The 20,421-nt window shown below is 35.0% G+C and overlaps 1 long non-coding RNA gene across 2 annotated transcripts; it reads right to left on the reverse strand.

The window, feature by feature from the left end:
* Positions 1-4,420: 4,420 nt before the first annotated feature.
* On the reverse strand, positions 4,421-20,074 carry LOC128546074 (uncharacterized). Of its 2 annotated transcripts, XR_008367584.1 has the most exons (8): positions 19,963-20,074; positions 18,410-18,508; positions 17,384-17,518; positions 16,592-16,708; positions 16,008-16,131; positions 10,493-10,638; positions 10,016-10,152; positions 4,421-4,649 (listed from the first exon to the last, which is right to left on the reverse strand). It is a non-coding gene; the product is annotated as an uncharacterized LOC128546074 (long non-coding RNA). The 2 variants fall into 2 exon arrangements; XR_008367585.1 differs by lacking the exons at positions 4,421-4,649; positions 10,016-10,152; positions 10,493-10,638 and adding exons at positions 14,075-14,219; positions 14,573-14,702.
* Positions 20,075-20,421: the final 347 nt, after the last annotated feature.

The following is a 20,421-nucleotide window of genomic DNA, read 5'->3' on the forward strand; positions in this document are numbered from 1 at the left end:
GGCACTTCAAAGTATGATTCATGTGAAAAAAGTATCAAAACTTCAACCCGAAAATTTATTTAACTGAGGGCATGACTGAGGAGACTGGTACAAAATTTATGCTCTTAGTTTCATATGATGCAAGTGTTATAAGGAATAACTATTTTAAGTGAATAAAGCTATTATGTAATAATACAAACGAAGTAGAAGTGCAAGAAACTTTTAGCAACCAAACTGAAGACGTGGAAGCCGGTGCCAGAAAGACAATAATAGCTCGCCATACACTTAGTACAGTCAAACCTAAAATGTTCATTTGTTTACATAATTCTTTTAGCAGGAACGTATCATATACTTACATCTTCTTACACTTTTCCTGTAACAATTCCTTCAAGGCCATATATGTGAGTCACAAATCTGTGCAAAAAATGTGAACTTCTTGGTGTGTTTTTGGAAAACTGCAGAGTTCTACTTCATATATTTCTCTACAAAAGAAAAATATTTCCTCACATGATGTACATAAAAGCCAATTTTTTAATGCAAAAAATATGTTAAGACAATATTTAAAATTCAAATGAAATTCTAGTAAATGAAAGTCTACATCAATTATAAATGTATATAAAATTTTATAAGCTGTTCAGTTGGGAGCATTTGAAAGGATACAAATCTCTGCTGGCAGGACCTGATAACATATCTAAATGTAACATGTATATCAGAATTGTACGTTGTAGCAATTGTTTCCATGTGTGTGATGTGATGCCGTGTTAAAACATTTACTGTTCAAACAGTTGCTTTCCTACTTGTCAATTTTGTTCTTTCTGTGAATGTTAGCAGCATTGGACCAAGTGAAACAAGTGATGAAAGACTTAGTGATAATAAAACAAGAGGGCCATGAAGGCCCTGTATCGCTCACCTGACCTATTGACCTAAAGATCATCAAGATTAACATTCTGACCAAGTTTTATTAAGATATGGTCATAAATGTGGCCTCTAAAGTGTTAACTAGCTATTCCTTTGATCTGAACTCGTGACCTAGTTTTTGACCCGACATGATCCAGATTCCAACGTGTCCTAAAGATCATCAATTTTAGCATTCTGACTAAGTTTCATGAAGATACAGTCATAAATGTGGCCTCTACAGTGTTAACAAGTTTTTCCTTTGATTTGACCTAGTGACCTAGTTTTTGACCCCACCTAACCCAGATTTAAACTTGACCTTAAGATCATCAAGATTAACAATCTGACCAAGTTTCATTAAGATATGGTCATAAATGTAGCCTCTAAAGTGTTAAATAGCTTTTCCTTTGATTTGACCCGGTGACCTAGATTTTGATCCAACATGACCCACATTCGAACTTGTCCTAAAGATCATCGAGTTTAACATTCTGACTAAGTTTCATGAAGATACAGTCATAAATATGGCCTCTAGAGTGTTAACAAGCTTTTCCTTTGATTTGACCTGGTGACCTAGTTTTTGACCCCACCTAACCCAGATTTCAACTTGAGCTATAGATCATCAAGATTAACATTTTAACCAAGTTTCACTAAGATATGGTCATAAACGTGGCCTCTAGTGTAAAATAGTTTTTCCTTTGATTTGACCGGGTGACCTAGTTTTTAATCCTACATAACCCAGATTCAAACTGGACCTTAAGATCATCAATGTTAACATTCTGACCAAGTTTCATGAATATACAGTCATAAATGCAGCCTCTACAGTGTTAACAATCTTTTCCTTTGATTTGACCTGGTGACCTAGTTTTTGACCCTAGATGACCCAATATCGAACTCGCCCAAGACTTTATAAACTTTAAGGATAACACTCTGATCAAGTTTCATTAAGATTGGGCCAAAATTGTGACCTCTAGAGTGTTAACAAGCTTTTCCTTTGATTTGACCTGGTGACCTAGTTTTTGACCCCAGATAATCCAATATCAAATTCTTCCAAGATTTTATTTGGGGTAACATTCTGATAAAGTTTCATTAAGATTGAGCCAAAAATGTGACCTCTAGAGTGTTAACAAGCTTTTCCTTTGATTTGACCTGGTGACCTAGTTTTTCACCCCAGATGACCCAATATCGAATTAGTCCAAGATTTTAATAAGGGTAACATTCTGACTAAGTTTCATTAAAATTGGGCCAAAAATGTGACCTCTAGAGTGTTAACAAGCTTTTCCTTTGATTTGACCTGGTGACCTAGTTTTTGACCCCAGATGACCCAATATCGAACTCGTCCAAGATTTTATTGAGAATAACATTCTGACCAAGTTTCATTAAGATTGGGCCAAAAACATGACCTCTAGATTGTTAACAGTCAAATAGTTGACGACAGACGGACGACGGACACAGGTCGATCACAAAAGCTCACCTTTGAGCTCAGGTGAGCTAAAAATCCTTGGTGTTAAGGGGAAATCACACAAAACCAGACAGCAATTATGACTATTTACACTAAACAAATTCTTAAATTGCGTATCACAGCGGAGCTTTCTGGCAAAAAACAGCCCTGATCTATATAAAGAATGAATTTAATGTACATCACTGCCTGCTGAATGTTCCAAACTGGCTAAATTTCTGCAGAATTGAGAATCTACAATTGGTTCTTCTAATTTTTCCAGTGACTAATATCAATTGAAGTGACCCTTCTCGTGATCGAACCAGTATCTTCTGTGTGATTGGAAAGCCTGCGGCCGAACCACATCAGAAATATAACTCAAGCTAGTCCTAATATCTCAGATTCAATACTTATTCAGTTTAAATGATTGCATGACTGCAAGAAAGTGTGAAATGTAGAAAAGTGTCCCTCTAAGCAACTTTTCTATGAACATTAACATCACAATCTCCTTTCCCCATACTGAAACTGTCAAAATGTAATATAAAACCTAACTAGATGTGTAGACACAGGTGCCCCCCCACCCCCCTGCCACTGTAACATGGTTTTATGACTAAATCATTTTTAAGATGTTTGCAGCACAAACTTTTAAGAACCTTATGTGTATTTTTCACTTAGTTAGCCATAACTCTGGCCTAGCTGAGTAAAATCCTAAAGAGAACACTTCACAGGCTATAAAACAATCCTCTAATGTTTTATGATTTTAGGTCAAGTACATATTAACATACATGTTTCCCAAATTTTTTTTTTTTAGTAAGTCTGGACAAGAAGTCTGGTCTTGTGTAATGAAAAAACTTTAAAAAAAATAAGTTAGGGGCCATAACTCCTACATGATTCAATGAATTCGGACGCGAAACCCAGGCGCACAATTGCACATGCTGACCAACATTCCTGTAAACTTTGGTGATACTATGTCAAATACTTTTGGAGCTACGTGCGACACAACATTAAAATGACCAATTTTTTACTAAGTCAGGGGCCATAACTCCTACACGACTGAATGAAGCCGGACGCGAAACCCCAGCTGCATATCTACACATGCTGACCAAAATTCCTGTAAAGTTTTGTGACTCTACGTCAAATACTTTTGGAGCTAGGTGCGACACAACATTAAAATAATCAATTTTTACAAAGTCAGGGGCCATAACTCCTACACGACTGAATGAATTCGGACGCGAAACCCAGGCGCACAATTGCACATGCTGACCAACATTCCTGTAAACTTTGGTGACACTATGTCAAATACTTTTGGAGCTACGTGCGACACAACATTAAAATGACCAATTTTTTACTAAGTCAGGGGCCATAACTCCTACACGACTGAATGAATCCGGACGCGAAACCCCAGCTGCATATCTACACATGCTGACCAAAATTCCTGTAAAGTTTTGTGACTACGTCAAATACTTTTGGAGCTAGGTGCGACACAACATTAAAATAACCAATTTTTACAAAGTCAGGGGCCATATCTCCTACACAACTGAATGAATCCGGATGCGAAACCCCAGGTGCAGAACTACAGATGCTGACCAACATTCCTGTAAAGTTTTGTGACTCTACGTCAAATACTTTTGGAGCTAGGCGCGACACAACATTTTCGGAAGGACGGACGGACAAGAGCAGATCTATATGCCCCCACCACTCATAGGGGGGCACAAAAATCAAGTCTTACGTATGTAAAATGTGTCATAACAAACACTTTGAATAACAAAGCTATCAACCACAATGTCTGTTAAAATTCCTTGCTTTACTGACTTCCAGATCTGAAGCAACGTTAACTGTTTTCAAGTAAAATTTAGTACAGTAAGCTGTATTCCGAGTGGGAATTATTAGGTCAGATTGTAGCTAAAAATTGGCTGTAATCTGACCTAATAATTCTCACTTGGAATACAGCTTACTGTACCAATTATTAGGAACAAAATCCTGTCCAATTTCAAAGTAACAGATTGCTAATGTAATCTCACTACCACACATGCTTCAGAATGTAGTCATTATGGTAAAACTGGCTGAAATAATGTTATTCCAATATAATTCTAATTTCTACCTGTCTTTCAATTGCCGTTGCAATTTAAACGAAGTCTATTAAATTTTACAGTATCATGGAAAAGTACCTGACTTTTATTAAAAGTATTTACAATGGAATTATTTACCCATCCACGACACCAAACAATTGTCTTCGGTCAAATCTGAGAAGTTGTAGACTTATATATACAGAGGCGGCCAATCCCCGTCTATGCGAAAAACTTTATATTGTCAAAGCATTCTCATTTCAGGTTTTTGGGTACTGAAAATATAAGAAATCCAACAGAATAAGTAAACATACAATTCAGGACCTCAAATATGAAGATTTATGCTCAATTAAGCATTTAAGAAAACCAATATTCAAGTCTAGTGTGTGAAAATCTGCCTGTTTGCCTTCAAAATCTATTACAAGAGGGCCATGATGGCCCTATATCGCTCATCTGTTATCACTGCACTTGAGGACAAGAAGGTCCTCAGTAAAATATCAAAGTCCAAAGGACAGGAACAACAAAGGGAAGAAATTTAACCAAAAAGAAAAAAAATTCTTACAAGGTATAGGTATGTCAAAATACACCTAAAAATTAAAGGTACCATCCATGTTGTACCACAGAAAAGTGGTCTCGGTTTTTCCCTACGGCCAATAATAAAAAAGTTACTAAAAATAAGCTATTTATAGTAACGTAAAAGGGAAGTAATTAAAAAAATAAATATTGTAAGTGAACAAAAGAAGGATCTGCCAAATAAATCTGTTGACATAAATGAAAATTTCAGATCAGTATCTTCATTAGTTATGGAATTACACCCATTTTAATTTGAAATAAAGGAAGGTAATTTGACATAAAATCAGTCCATAGTTATCTACCCTGATTGTCTCTGTCCAACTAATAACAATAATGAAATTTCAAATAAGTCCTATAAGTACTTACTGATATAAATCCATTTTGATTACAATCAGGGGAGGTAATCAGACATAAAATAACTCTGGAACCTACGATTGGATCTGATTTGTCATGGAATCCAAGATTTATTGTTGTTGAAGACATTTTGGAAGTTTGTATCAAATAAAACCATAAATGAAGTCTCTATATGGCTGCAAAAGCCAAAATAGCCAATTTTGGACCTTTAAGGGGCCATAACTCTGGAACCCATGATAGAATCTGGCCAGTTGAAGAAAGGAAGCAAGATATTGTGGTGATACAAGTTGTGTGCAAGTTTGGTTAAAATCAAATCATAAATAAAGCTGCTATTGTGCAGACAAGGTCAAAATAGCTAATTTTGGCCCTTTCAGGGGCCATAACTCTGGAACCCATTGTGGGATCTCGCCGGATCATGAAAGGAACCGAGATCTTATGGTGACACAAGTTTTGTGCAAGTTTGATTAAATTCAAATCATAAATGAAGCTGCTATTGTGCAGACAAGGTCAAAATAGCTAATTTTGGCCCTTTCAGGGGCCATAACTCTGGAACCCATAAAGGAATCTCGCCAGTTGAAGAAATGAACCAAGATGTTATGGTGATACAAGTTGTGTGCAAGTTTGGTTAAATTCAAATCATAAATGAAGCTGCTATTGTGCAGACAAGGTCAAAATAGCTAATTCTGGCCCTTTAAGGGGCCATAACTCTGGAACCCATAAAGGAATCTGGCCAGTTCAAGAAAGGAACCAAGATCTCGTGGTGATACAAGTTGTGTGCCAGTTTGGTAAAAATCAAATCATAAATAAAGCTGCTATTGTGCAGACAAGGTCAAAATAGCTAATTTTGGCCCTTTCAGAGGCCATAACTCTGGAACCCATAATGGGATCTGGCCAGTTCAAGAAAGGAACCGTGACCTTATGGTGTGCAAGTTTGGTTAAAATAAAATCATAAATGAAACCACTATCGTGCAGACAAGGAATTGTTGACGCACGCACGCACGCACGGACGCACGGACTGACAACGGACGACGGACGAAGGGTGATCACAAAAGCTGACCTTGTCACTATGTGACAGGTGAGCTAAAAATATGCCAATTTCAGGCCTGATCTGTTCAATTTAAAGTCCGTAAACTGATTTTTCTTGAACTGATTATGATTACACATATTTCACTATTCAGACTGTGTGTAATGTGTAAATTCAAGTATCCAAAAGAGCAATTTAATGTAAACAAGAATAGAAATTTCAGAAGAGAAGATTTTGAATTAAAGTTCTTCACACAGTCACATATAGAAAACTAACAAATTAATGTGGCCTGAAGGAATTTGATACAGGATCACCCACAGAAAATTGCAGTGAAATTATTTTCTAATCAAACAAGTACTTTTCACAGCTTTACACTTTTCCATATAGGGAAAACTTGCCCCATCCCTGGCAGTCTTATTCTTTAAGAAAACAAGGAATTTTGCAGCCAAATTATTTTGAAATCGAGCTAGATGTTTTGGAGAAGATAATTATGTTTATTTAAAGCCATAGAGAGAAAACTAGCCATGACCCCAGGTAGCCATGTTCTTTTTGAAAAATCAGGAATTTGAAGAGTGTCAGCCAAGAACTAAGAAAAGGAAAAAATTTTAATAAATCATTTTATGTAAGCCTTTATGAGAAACTAGCCACACCTCCTAGCAGTCATGAGATTAAATGAAACAAAATTATTTGAAAGTATTTGGTGAATGGCTATACAAGGAACACTGCTTTGAAATTATTTTCAAGTCAAGCCAGATGTTTCAAACCTGAAGATTTTCAAAGTTTTCTATACATCAATACTGGGAAAACTAACCTACACCCTTCCCCACTCCACACTAGCCTGTCCCTCTCCCACTCCCTTTTTTTTAATGCAAAATAATGATCTGAAGGAATTTGGGAAATGGTAACGTAAGGAAAATTTCTGTGTAATTATTTTAAAACTGGACAAGCAGTTTCAGAAAAGATCTTCCAAAGTTTTCCATAGAACTATACTAGGAACATTAGCCTGGACCTATGTGTTTTTTTTTTGTTTGTTTGTTGTTGTTTTTTTCCGTATAGATCACCCAAGGAAAATTTCTAGGATAGTATTTTAAAATGTTTTCTGTGAAGAATATTGTAACGTTTCTCCTTTTAGTTGCCATTGCAACAAGAATTCTGCTACTCAGTATAATGATAGTCTTGAAATCTGAAATAAGACCTGCAAAGCAAAGAAACAATCCTGTGAAGTTTGGCTGAAATAGGCATAATGGTTAAAAGGAGATAGAGAAATTTTGGATGATATATGGATGAAAGACCACCAATGATCCTATAAGCTCACAATGAGCACTTTGTGCTCAGTTGAACTGAAAACGACTTTAAACTAATTAAGAACTAGAGCAGTCACAGGACATAGCACACTCGACTATTTCAATGCTGGATAGTAAAACTGGATAGGGAAACTGGATACTGAAACTGGATAGTGAAACTGGATACTGAAACTGGCCGCATCTGAGGAAGCTGGAGCTCCAAAAAGAACAAGCAAATTCCATGAACTGGTATCCCCTGCCGAAAGGGTTTGTGGTGAGGAATGGCAAAAAATATGTTTGGCAAAAGGGGGTGTGACCAAGACAAGTGGGTTACCAGGTGTGGGTGCGCAACTTCATATGTTTATAATTAATAGTTCATAGAAAAGAATGGCAGTTTGGTAAGTTCGTTATGTACAAATATGTGGATTTTTAGACAATTAAAGGGCAATAAGTCTGAAGTTACAAAAGAAATCCCTACGAAATTGTGTGTGCACAACCACATTATAGTGCTCAAAATTCTGTATAAGTTTCATAGTTCAAGGTCGAATAAATCAAAGTTATGTTGCAGAAACTGCCATATCTATAGATCTATAGTACCCTATATAGTTAACACTAGAAACTTCTAAGGGCCATAACTCTGGTGTTACTAGGGCAATCTGACTGAAACTTGATGGGCGCCATAACCTCATACTGGTAAACATGTATATGAAGTTTGTTTTTAAAAAATCTAAAATAAGGAATGATTTTCTTTTTTTTTTTGAGGGGGGTGGGGTGTGATCAAGGTAAGGGGGTGACCAGGTGTGGGTACACAACTTCACATGTTTACAATAAATGTTCATGGAAAAGAATGAAAGAAATTTAATGAAATTCTACCAAATGGTAAGTCTGTTATGTACAAATATGTGGATTTTTATAAAATTAAAGGGCAATAACTCTTAATTTACAAATAAATGCGAACGAAATTGTGTGTACACAACCATATTATGGTGATCTAAATCTGTTTAAGTTTCATAGTTCTAGGTCAAATATATCAAAAGTTCTGATGCAGAAATTGCCATATTTATAGTACCCTATATAGTTAACAGTAGAAACTTCTAAGGGCCATAACTCTGGTGTTTTTAGGGCAATCTGACTGAAACTTGATGGGCCCCAAGAACTCATAGTGGTGAACATGTATATGAAGTTTTATATAAATATTCCCAACCATTTTCTAGATATGGCTCCGGACGGACAACGCCAAAACTATATCCCTCCGACTTTCGTCGGGGGATAATAAAGATATTGGACAGTAGCTTGAGTCTGTGTCAAAAGTATTCAGTAAAAAGAGAGATAAAGATAAAGTGTATCAAAACATTACATACATATAATTCTAAGCAAAAAGGGGGATAATTCATGAAATATTGGTGCAAGAGTAATTTCTGCACCTTATGTCATATTATGTGGGAGATGACTGGAATAACAACTTCAAGTTTGAAACAAATCCTTTTAGTAATAACTGAGATATAGTGAAAATGCATCAAAATTAACCTGAAATTCTATGTAAAAGGGGCATATTTCATGATATGTTGGTACATATGTATCAGAGACATGGACCCTGTGTCATAAATTGGGTGATAAGGTGGAACAACGACTTTGAGTTTGAATCAAATCCATTTCTAAACAACTGAGATGGAGAAATTGTATCAAAACTTTAACCTAAAATTCAAGGTAAAGGGGAAGATAATTCATGAAATACTGGTACCAGAATTCTGGACTTTATGTCAAATGATGTGTGTGATAAGGTGGAACAACTACATACAGGTTGAATCAAATCAATTCAGTAATATCCGAGACAGAGTGAAAGAGCATCAAAGCTTTGAATCTGAAATTCTAAATAAAAAGGGGCATAATTCAGGAAATATTGTGGCAAGAGTTATGACCCTTGCATAATATGATGTGAGTGATGATGTTGAATAACTATTTTAAGTTTGAATCAAATCCATATAGTAATACCTGAGATAGAGTGAAAGTGCATCAAAAATCTAACCTGAAATTCTAAGTAAAAGGGGGCATAAATATTGGTACCAGAGTTATGGACCTTTTGTCATATGATATGGGTGATATGGTAGAATAACTATTTTAAATTTGAATCAAATCTATTCCGTAATATCTGAGATAGAGTGAAAGCTCATCAAAATGTTCTAAGTAAAAGGGGGATAATTCATGAAATATTGGTGTTAGAGTTATGGCCCTTGTGATGTGCGTGGTGATGAGCAATAACCATTTAAAGATTGAAACAAATCCATCAAGTAATTATAGAGATTAAGATAAAGTGCATCAAAACTTTAACCTAAGTGCATACACAGGACGCCAATGCCGGGTCGAGTAGGACAGCTCTCTACACATTGTATAGTCGACTAAACCTTACCTAAAGTCTTTTGCAATCTGTCTTGTGTGAAAATTCTGCCAAATTATGTGAGAAACTAAGCATCCACTGCGAATTTTTCAACTGGACAGACACATAATAGTCTGACAGACTGGTACACACATCACTGTCCAACAGACCTGTAGAAATAATATTATATACGGTATGGTAGTGGTTAATTGGTATGAAAATATAATGCTTCATTTACTGTAATTATGGAAGCATCCATCAATTCTTAAAATACCAATGTAGTCGTACTCAATCCAAAACTAGAAACCTGATAAGATTCTGTAAGTGAAAATTTCTATGAAAGCAAGGGCATTTCAGTATGTATTTTTTTAATTAAGTTAGCTCCCTTCAATTGTAAAATCTGTTTTATAGAAGATTGGACATTTGTTGCTGCGTTTTAAAGTATTGATATGTAACTCTAAATGCAGTTTTTAAGTGGTAAATTATTCTTAACAAAAATTATCTGGTTACTTATTAGATATTTCTATGACTGCCATGAAATCCAAATTTCCACCATGGTTCCCTCATAAACCATAATTTATAGAACAAAGACCTGCATCTCTTCTTCAGTTCTGAACTAATTGTCTGTAGCCATTCTGCTTTACTGTTACTTCACACTACAAAAGAAGAGACACTTTTCAGAGTGTTTAGAAAGAAATATATTATGAGAAGCAATTTTACAATTTAATGATAATCATCTAAAACTCCTAACTTGTAACTTGAAACTATAAAAAGTTTCCTTTTAAGAAATTTCATGCAATGATATTCGTAAGTGAATCTATGTCAAGGGGCCTCCGTGGCTGAGTGGTTAAGGTTGCTGACTTTAAATCACTTGCCCCTCATCGATGTGGGTTCAAGCCTCACTCGGGGCACTGAATTCTTCATGACAGGAAGCCATCCAGCTGGCTTACAGAAAGTCGGTGGTTCTACCCAGGTGCCTGCTCGTGATGACATAATGCATGAAGGGGCACTTGGGATCTTCCTCCATCATCAAAGCTAGAAAGTCTCCATATGACCTAAACTTGTGTCGGTGCGACGTTAAACCCAACCAAAAAAAACAACAAGAGGACCATGATGGTCCTGAATCGCTCACCTCTTCCCACATGACCCAGTTTTGAGTATGACATCGTTTTTTCTATAATTTGACATAGAGACCTAGTTTTTGAGCTCATGTGACCCAGTTTTGAACTTGACCTAGATATTATCAAGATAAAAATTCTGACCAATTTTCATGAAGATCCATTGAAAAATATGGTCTCTAGAGAGGTCACAAGGTTTTTCTATTATTTGACCTATTGACCTAGTTTTCGAAGGTACGTGACCCTGTTTTGAACTTTACATAGATATCATCAAGGTGAACATTCTCACTAATTTTCATGAAGATCTCATGAAAAATATGGCCTCTAGAGAGGTCACAAGGTTTTTCTATTTTTATACCTACTGGCCTAGTTTTTGACCGCACGTGACCCAGTTTCGAAACTGACCTAGGTATCATCAAGGTGAATATTCAGATCAATTTTCATGAAGATCCATTGAAAAATATGGCCTCTAGAGAGGTCAAAAGATTTTAATAATTTTAGACCTACTGACCTAGTTTTTGATAGCAGCTGACCCAGTTTCAAACTTGACCTAGATATCACCAAGATGAACATTCAGACCAACTTTCATACAGATCCCATGAAAAGTATGGCCTCTAGAGAGGTCACAAGGTTTTTTTATTATTTGACCTACTGACCTAGTTTTTTAAGGCACATGACCCAGTTTCAAACTTGACCTAGATATCATCAATGTGAACATTCTGACCAATTTTTATGGAGATCCATTCACAAGTATGGCCTCTAGAGAGGTCACAAGGTTTTTCTAATTTTAGACCTACTGACCTAGTTTTTGACCGCACATGACCCTGTTTCGAACTTGACCTAGATATCATCAAGATGAACATTCAGACCAATTTTCATACAGATCCCATGAAAAATATGGCCTTTAGAGAGGTCACAAGGTTTTTCTATTATTTGACCTACTGACCTAGTTTTTGAAGGCACGTGACCCACTTTCGAACTTGACCTAGATATCATCAAGATGAACATTCTGACCAACTTTCATACAGATCCCATGAAAAATATGTCCTCTAGAGAGGTCACAAGGTTTTTCTATTATTTGACCTACTGACCTAGTTTTTGATGGCACGTGACCCACTTTCGAACTTGACCTAGATATCATCAAGATGAACATTCTGACCAATTTTCATGAAGATCTCATGAAATATATGGCCTCTAGAGAGGTCACAAGGTTTTTCTATTTTTAGCCCTACTGACCTAGTTTTTGACTGCACGTGACCCAGTTTCGAACTTGACCTAGATATCATCAAGATGAACATTCAGACCAACTTTCATACAGATCCCATTAAAAATATGGCCTTTAGAGAGGTCACAAGGTTTTTCTATTATTTGACCTACTGACCTAGTTTTTGATGGCACGTGACCCAGTTTCGAACTTGACCTAGATATCATCAAGGTGAATATTCTGACCAACTTTCATGTAGATCTTGTGAAATATATGGCCTCTAGAGAGGTCACAAGGTTTTTCTATTTTTAGACCTACTGACCTAGTTTTTGATGGCACGTGACCCAGTTTCGAACTTGACCTAGATATCATCAAGGTGAACATTCTGACCAATTTTCATGAAGATCTTGTGAAATATATGGCCTCTAGGGAGGTCACAAGGTTTTTCTATTTTTAGACCTACTGACCTAGTTTTTGATGGCACGTGACACAGTTTCGAACTTGACCTAGATATCATCAAGATGAACATTCTGACCAACTTTCATAAAGATCCCATGAAAAATGTGACCTCTAGAGTGGTCACAAGCAAAAGTTTACAGACGGACGCACAGACGGACGGACGACGGACACCGCACCATCACAAAAGCTCACCTTGTCACTTTGTGACAGGTGAGCTAAAAACAAACAAATAAAAAGAATTTACGTCAGTAAGTAGAAGGTTTAGACTAAACAAGAAAAAACAATACTAAAATAATTGCCGTTCAAAATTTATGTCACTTTAGATTTTCCTTGAAATTAATTTCCCCTGTTATTTTGCGTATCTGAATAATTACAAAATCAATGCATGTAATGCAAATTTGTTGAACAGAAAGGAAAAATGTTTACGGATACTCTTAAATTGTTTTTACCCTGCTAAATTTTTATCATGCACTTGACTATCTTTCAATTTGGACAGTACCATTAACTGTTAGTGTTAACAGGGATTTTTACCAAAAAGATACTGACTGAATGGCAAACAGAGCAGATCTTGATCAGACTGCAAAGACGGCTTATGCTGATCATGATCTACAATGGTCATAAAGTCAGAATCAATTGTGTCCATTATTGTAAGGGTTAAGGGACCAATGATAGAAAGAGGAAGAACAGAACAGAAAATATCTGGTATGAATCAAATCTCGGCCATCAAATATCTTAAACAGGCTGCTGGTGTAGTATATCATTATACCTGAACAGAAACCTAAAACCTTGACTTGTTTCTTAACTGTTTTAGTATAAATTTCTGTGAAAACAAAACTGTAATTTACCAAAATATGAATAACTATTTTAAGTTTGAATCAAATCCATATAGTTATACCTGAGAAAGAGCGAAAGTTCATCAAAAACCTGAAATTCTAAGGTAAAGGGGGCATAATTCAGGAAATATTGGTACCTGAGTTATGGACCTTATGTCATATGATATGGGTGATAAGGTAGAATAACTGTTTTAAATTTTTATCAAATCTATTCAGTAATATTTGAGCTAAGGTGAAAGCGCATCAAAATGTTCTAAGTAAAAGGGGGATAATTCATGAAATATTGGTGTTAGAGTTATGGCCCATGTGATGAGAGTGGTGATGAGCAATAACCATTTAAAACTTGAAACAAATCCATGAAGTAATTATAGTGATAAAGAGAAAGTTCATCAAAACTTTAATCAAAGTGCATACACAAGGATGCCAATGCCGGGTTGAGTAGGACAGCTCTCTACACTTTGTATAGTCAACTAAAACTTACCTAAAGTCTTTTGCAATCTGTCTTAGTAAATGTAAAAACTCTGCCAAATTATTTGAGAATCTATGCATCCATTGCAAATTTGTCGACTCGTCAGACACGTAATAGCCTGACAGACTGGTACACTCATCACTGTCCTACAGACCTGTAGAAATAATATTATACAGTATGGTAGTGTTTAATTGGAATGAAAATATAATGCTTCATTTACTGTAATTATGGAAGCATCCTTCAATTCTTAAAATACCAGTGTAGTCATACTCAATCCAAAACTAGAAACCTGATAAGATTCTGTAAGTGAAAATTTCTATGAAAGCAAGGGCATTTTAGTATGTATTTTTTAAACTGAGTTAGCTCCCTTCAATTGTAAAATCTGTTTTGTAGAAGATTAGACATATGTTGCTGCTTTTTAAAGTATTGGTATCAGTTCAGCTCTTATGTAACTCTAAATGCAGTTTGTAAGTGGTAAATTATTCTTAACAAAAATTATCTGGTTACTTATTACGTATTTCTATGACTGCCATGAAATCCACCATAGTTCCCTCATACACCATATAAAACAAAAACCTGCATCTCTTCAATTCTGAATTAATAGTCTGTAGCCATTCTGCTTTACTGTTACTTCACACTACAAAAGAAGGGACACTTTTCAAAATGTTTAAAAAGAAATATATTATGAGAAGCAATTTTACAATTTAACGATAATCATCTAAAACTCCTAACTTGTAGCAAAGAGTTATAAAAATAAATAGATCGGCAACTTGAAAGGCAGACAGAGCAAATCTCGCCACCATTCCGCGGCTGCAAACGAGATCTCGTTACCGGAAGTTCTCCATGCGCCATTTTGTATATAATATGACACTGTCAATTATTAATTATCACCGTAAGATCACGCATTTTTTGAAAGTAAGAAACATGTATTTTGTGCTTAAGACTATTTCATATATTAAACAAATGTTGTTTTAGAAGCTAACATGTATTTTACATGTAGTTTGAAAGGTACAGATTGCAACTCCCAAGCTCGCTTCACTAAGATAACGCCGAATCATGCTCGGACGCGAGATCAAGCGAGATTACAGCCAGTTGCCATTCTGTGTACTTTATACTTCTTTGCTTGTAGCTTGAAACTAAGTTCCCTTTTATGAAATTTCATGCAATGATATTCGGAAGTGAATCTATGTCTGTAAGTAAAAGGTTTAGACTAAACAAGAAAAAAAATACCTAAAATAACTTGCGTTCAAAATTCATGTCACTTTGATTTTTTTCTTGAAATTAATTTCCCGTTATTTTGCATATCTGAATAATTGCAAAATCAATGCATGTAATGTAAATTTGTTGAACAGAATAGAAAAAGGAATATGTTTACGGATAGTCTTAAATTTTTTCCCTCTTAAATTTCTATAATGCACTTGTCTATCTTTCAATTTGGCCAGTACATGTACCATTAACTGTTAAAACGGATGTTTACCAAAGACACTGACTGAATAGCAAACAGAGCAGATCTTGATCAGACTGCAAGGATGGCGTAGGCTGATCATGATCTACACTGGTCGCAAAGGCAGAATCAATTGTCTCCAGCATTGTAAGGGTTAAGGGACCAATGATAGAAAGAGGAAGAACAGAACAGAAAATATCTGGTATGAATCAAATCTCGGCCATCAAATATCTTAAACAGGCTGCTGGTGTAGCATGTCATTATACCTGAACAGAAACCTAAAACGTTGACTTGTTTCTTAACTGTTTTAGTATAAATTTCTGTGAAAACAAACCTGTAATTTACCAAAATAGAATTAAGTAAGGGCATCTGTGTTTTTTCTTTCAAATTAAGTTACCTCCCTTCAACTGTAAAGTTGAAAAAAAAACTAGCTTAAGAAGTGCAGTTCGAAGTACAGGAAAATAATTCTAAATACAAATGTTTGGTGTGTTTACTTACCAAATTATTTCATGTCTGCGATACACAATGTTTCCCATATACACCATGCTGAACTGAGACATGCAACTCTTCATTTTCTAAATTTCATGGTCTGTAGCTATTCTGCTTTTCTGTAACTTCACGCCTACAAAAAAAAAGTAGATTTTTTTGGAAAACATTTTGTAAATCCATCAAAGTTCTAAAGATGCACATTCAAAAAGTTATTTCAAATCCTACGTAGGCCTTTAATGAAAATCATTTACACTTCAGTTAGACAGACTGCCAGACATTCCATCAGCAAACATGTGTAAAAGATTATTAGAAGCACTATACCTAACATTATATACTTGAATTTCAAAGTTACATTCAACAAATGTAAGGTTGTATGATAATGGTAAAATCATTCAAACAGATTTAAACGGTGTTCATGTGTCAGAGAACACAAAGGTTTGTAGTATGTGGAAAGGAGTCTGAAAACAAACTATGTGTAATATCAAGAGGTGCGGCAAAAGTCAGTGTCCTTGGTCCAAAGCTTTTTTTCACATAATTATGTTCCTCGCCAGTAATCTCTTCTGGTTACATGGAAACATGTATCAATGATGTACCTTATAAATTCAAAACTGCACCATGGTTCCACCAATCACCATATAGAACAATGCCCTGCATCTCTTCAGTTCTTAAGGTAATGGTCTCCAGCCATTCTGTGTTACAGTTACTTCACACTGCAAAAAGAAATATAAAGTTCAAAGGCGTATTAGATGCACATATACCACAATAAAATCAAGCTGGAGAATTTTAGTTATATAGCTGTAATTTGGTAAAAAAGTGCCAAATAAATAGATCCTATTTTTTCCATTTTTGGCACAACTGAACATCACAAAGAGTCAAATTTTATGGACATTATTTCACTTTTCATAAAATAAGACACTTCATGTTTATATTATTCGCTTGTTTTCAGGTTGTCACTTGAAAACGAAAGTATGGTATTTATTCTGTAGACCGCTTTCTGGAATGCTGCAATACGATAGTACCTGACTTCAATCAGATGACTTGCATTTCACTGCATACTATTCAACACCACCTTTTCTTTTTGTTTTCTTGAAGCAGATGTACATGTATGAATACGTTTTTGAAAATAGATCTCTGACAGAATGAATACCTAGAAACTGTATCAAAATTAATCTGAAGTAGCTCAATTGTATATGAAACAAGGATCAACTTCTTTCATTAGTATATAACCTTTTAGTGGTCTTTTTTTTTCAAATTTAATTACCTCCCTTCCATTGTAAAATTTGTTTTATTTTTAAAAGAAAAACCGTTTTGTCTGTATTCAGCTTTTCTATAACTCTGCAGCTGGATTAGAGGAAAATGGTTCTAAATAAAAACGATCTTCTTACTTGACACATGATTTCTATGCTTCATATCCACAATGTTTTCCCCACACACCGTATTAAACAATTTACAGCTGCATCTTTTCATTTCTCAACTTCATGGTCTGTAGGTATTCTGCATTACTGTTACTTCACAATGCACTGCAAAAGATTTGTTTGTTTTTTGTTTTAAGTTTAATGCTATTTTTCAACAATATTTCAGTTGTGTACTGGCAGGCAGTTAATCTAACCAGTGTTCCTAGATTCTGTACCAGTACAAACCTGTTCTCCGCAAGTAACTGCCAATTCCTCAAACGAAACAGAGCTGAGGGACAAATGATTTCAGACATAATGTCCAGTCAGGGGTGTAACTGTTTCAAGTTATCGCAATTTATAACCCATTTGAGTTATTGGTTAAACTTCCATAACTTGTTTCAGTTATCATAAAATATTACAAAGCCCTCCTGTGCCAATTCCTCATTTTGAATGAAACTAATGCAATTATTTCCTGAATCCTTGACCTTTTATCTTTCCAGCTATGCAGTAAAATGTTTTACACAAGGCTGATAAAGTTTTACGCAAAAGCTTTAAAGCTATAAAACTCTTAATATCTCATTATTATCCCATTATACTTATCAGGTCATGCTCAGACTAAAAGAGAATTTGATTAACCTCAGTTTCCTACTAATTTCACTTTAAAGGTCACTTTGTGAGAACAGCAAAAAGACTTTTTTTAATTAACTTACCTGAGTTAACTATATTTTATAACTAATACAGGTTATAAAATGCTTGAAAAAGTAACTGAAATAGGTTACATAACTTAAAACAGCTACACCACTGACTGATGCCTTTCATCCAATTGTCACAGACAACATGTGCTTCACATGAGGATCTAAGTCGAAACCCCTTGGTCCAAGATCTGCCTGCCAAATAAGAGCCAGTTTAAAAAAAGATGTTTAGTAAATCCATAAGGGGTCTCTACATATATAAGGAAAATATAAAATTTCAATATCTATGCCTTTTAGTTATCATACTTTTAAAGTAAACACTTACCAGAGTAATAAATGTGTTCTTTCCCCTCTCATCCAAAATACAACCTCCTGCATCATTTTATGTATAGTATGTCACAGTGTCTTATGTCAAAGTTCTGTACTGAAAATATGAAATAAAATTGCATTTTCTTATTCAAATGACCAACAGGGAGTCAATGTTGATACAACATGTATAATAAACCCAACTGTATTGAGTGCATGTAGTCCCCTTTAAACAAACGCTGCTTACATCTAATATTAAGCATAAATGCTACAGCAGGGTACTGATTTCATACCCCACCCATCCCTAAAAAACAGTGATTTTTTTCATTGTCAACACATTTTTTCATCCTAGGGGATTACTGAAAGTCACTTTGGCATTTATTTTAATAGACTGTAAACAAACAATCTGAATATTTATATAGAGCTTACACACTATCTACACTATCATTAAAATATTTTAGGACTTCCAGATCTTTCAAATAAAGCCCCACTGCAGTTGCTTTCATCAGTTTCTGGCCATAGGGCCACAGATAAAAGTTGCTATTACTAATAAAGACACAATCATTTGCAAAATAACTGCAACTTTCAATAAGGGGAAGCATAATCTTGCAAAGAAAATTAAATTTACCCTTGACAAGTACTTTACTCTCAAATGATGAGCTGTCAAGCATCCCTAGAGTGCCATTTTTAGCTTATTTTCACACAATATCAGACCATGGTTAGCCTAAATACATCTTTTAGAACACATTTTTACAATTAAGACTGTCTGTCAAACTACTTGTACATGAAAATAACATTTCCAAGCCCAAAATACCTTACTGAAACAGTTTAAAGTTGAAATATCATAATTAAAAATAATTAAAGGGAAACAATTCACTTCTAATATGTACCAATATTTCAATGCTGATAACTCCTAGATTTAATTTTGGCATTTTTCTGATAAAGTCACTATTATCAGCACTGAAAATAAGTTATAAAACATGGACATAATGCTGTAAAGCTATTTAGATATGTCTGAACCTATCCAGACATCATTTTGTAAGAATGAGAAATAAATTTTCCAGCTCTGTCCAACAAAACAGCACACCATAGACTATCATTTGATCTTCAGAATGCCTACATAATGTGACTGTAGTATGAACACTTAAAAGTACAAGTAAAATAGCTATATTTTGCAATATGGATTCCAACTGAACCACACAAACAACACGTTTTACAGGATAAGTGATTATGGGGCAGTGTTTTTTCTCTTGAGACTGTATCACAAACTTTTTATGCTTCTTCAAGTACTTTTTTGACATATACATTTGAGCAGGAAGCTTAAAAATATCTAAATGTTCAAATCTTAATGTAACTCTTGCTTCCAATTCAACTTTTCAGTTATAAACATCTGAAATGAATTAAACATTATCAGTAGTCACATAAAAGGACAAATAAAACAGACAAAAATTGCATCCAGCAGACTGTTATTGCTTCAAGGAAAAGAGAAAAAGTTTCAATATATAATGCAGAAGGTTGTAGGAGCAACTGTTAAGTTATGTCTGTCTAAAAGAATGTATTTCTGTGTCATACCTTTACTATTCTTCAACTATAACCACTCAGGCACTGTCAATAAATAGGTGTCCTCCAGTCCTGTCATAAAATCTTCATGGAACCACAACCGGTCAAGTCTGTATGGAGACCTAAATAAAAGATTCAACAAAAAACCCTTATACATTCATCTAACACTCCACTCCTCCTTATGTCCTACAAACAGAGAAAACTCTGTCTCAAAGCAGACACCAAATACTGCAAGTATCACCTTACATGCAATCACCTGTTTAAAATAATACCTTTGCCAATATAAGGCACCCTTGGTGCTGATTATGATTGAAAATATCTACTTACTGGACTAAATTCCTGTAATTTTATTGCTGAACAACCTAATAGGCTTTGATTATCCTAAAACAATCGAACAGAAGAATGTACAATAACAAAATCTTTCTCCAGAATCAGTTGTTTCAGTAAATTTACTGTGACAAGTGTAGAAAA

The sequence above is a fragment of the Mercenaria mercenaria genome, chromosome 16 (genome assembly GCF_021730395.1).
Source record: "Mercenaria mercenaria strain notata chromosome 16, MADL_Memer_1, whole genome shotgun sequence".
Lineage (NCBI taxonomy): Eukaryota > Metazoa > Mollusca > Bivalvia > Venerida > Veneridae > Mercenaria > Mercenaria mercenaria.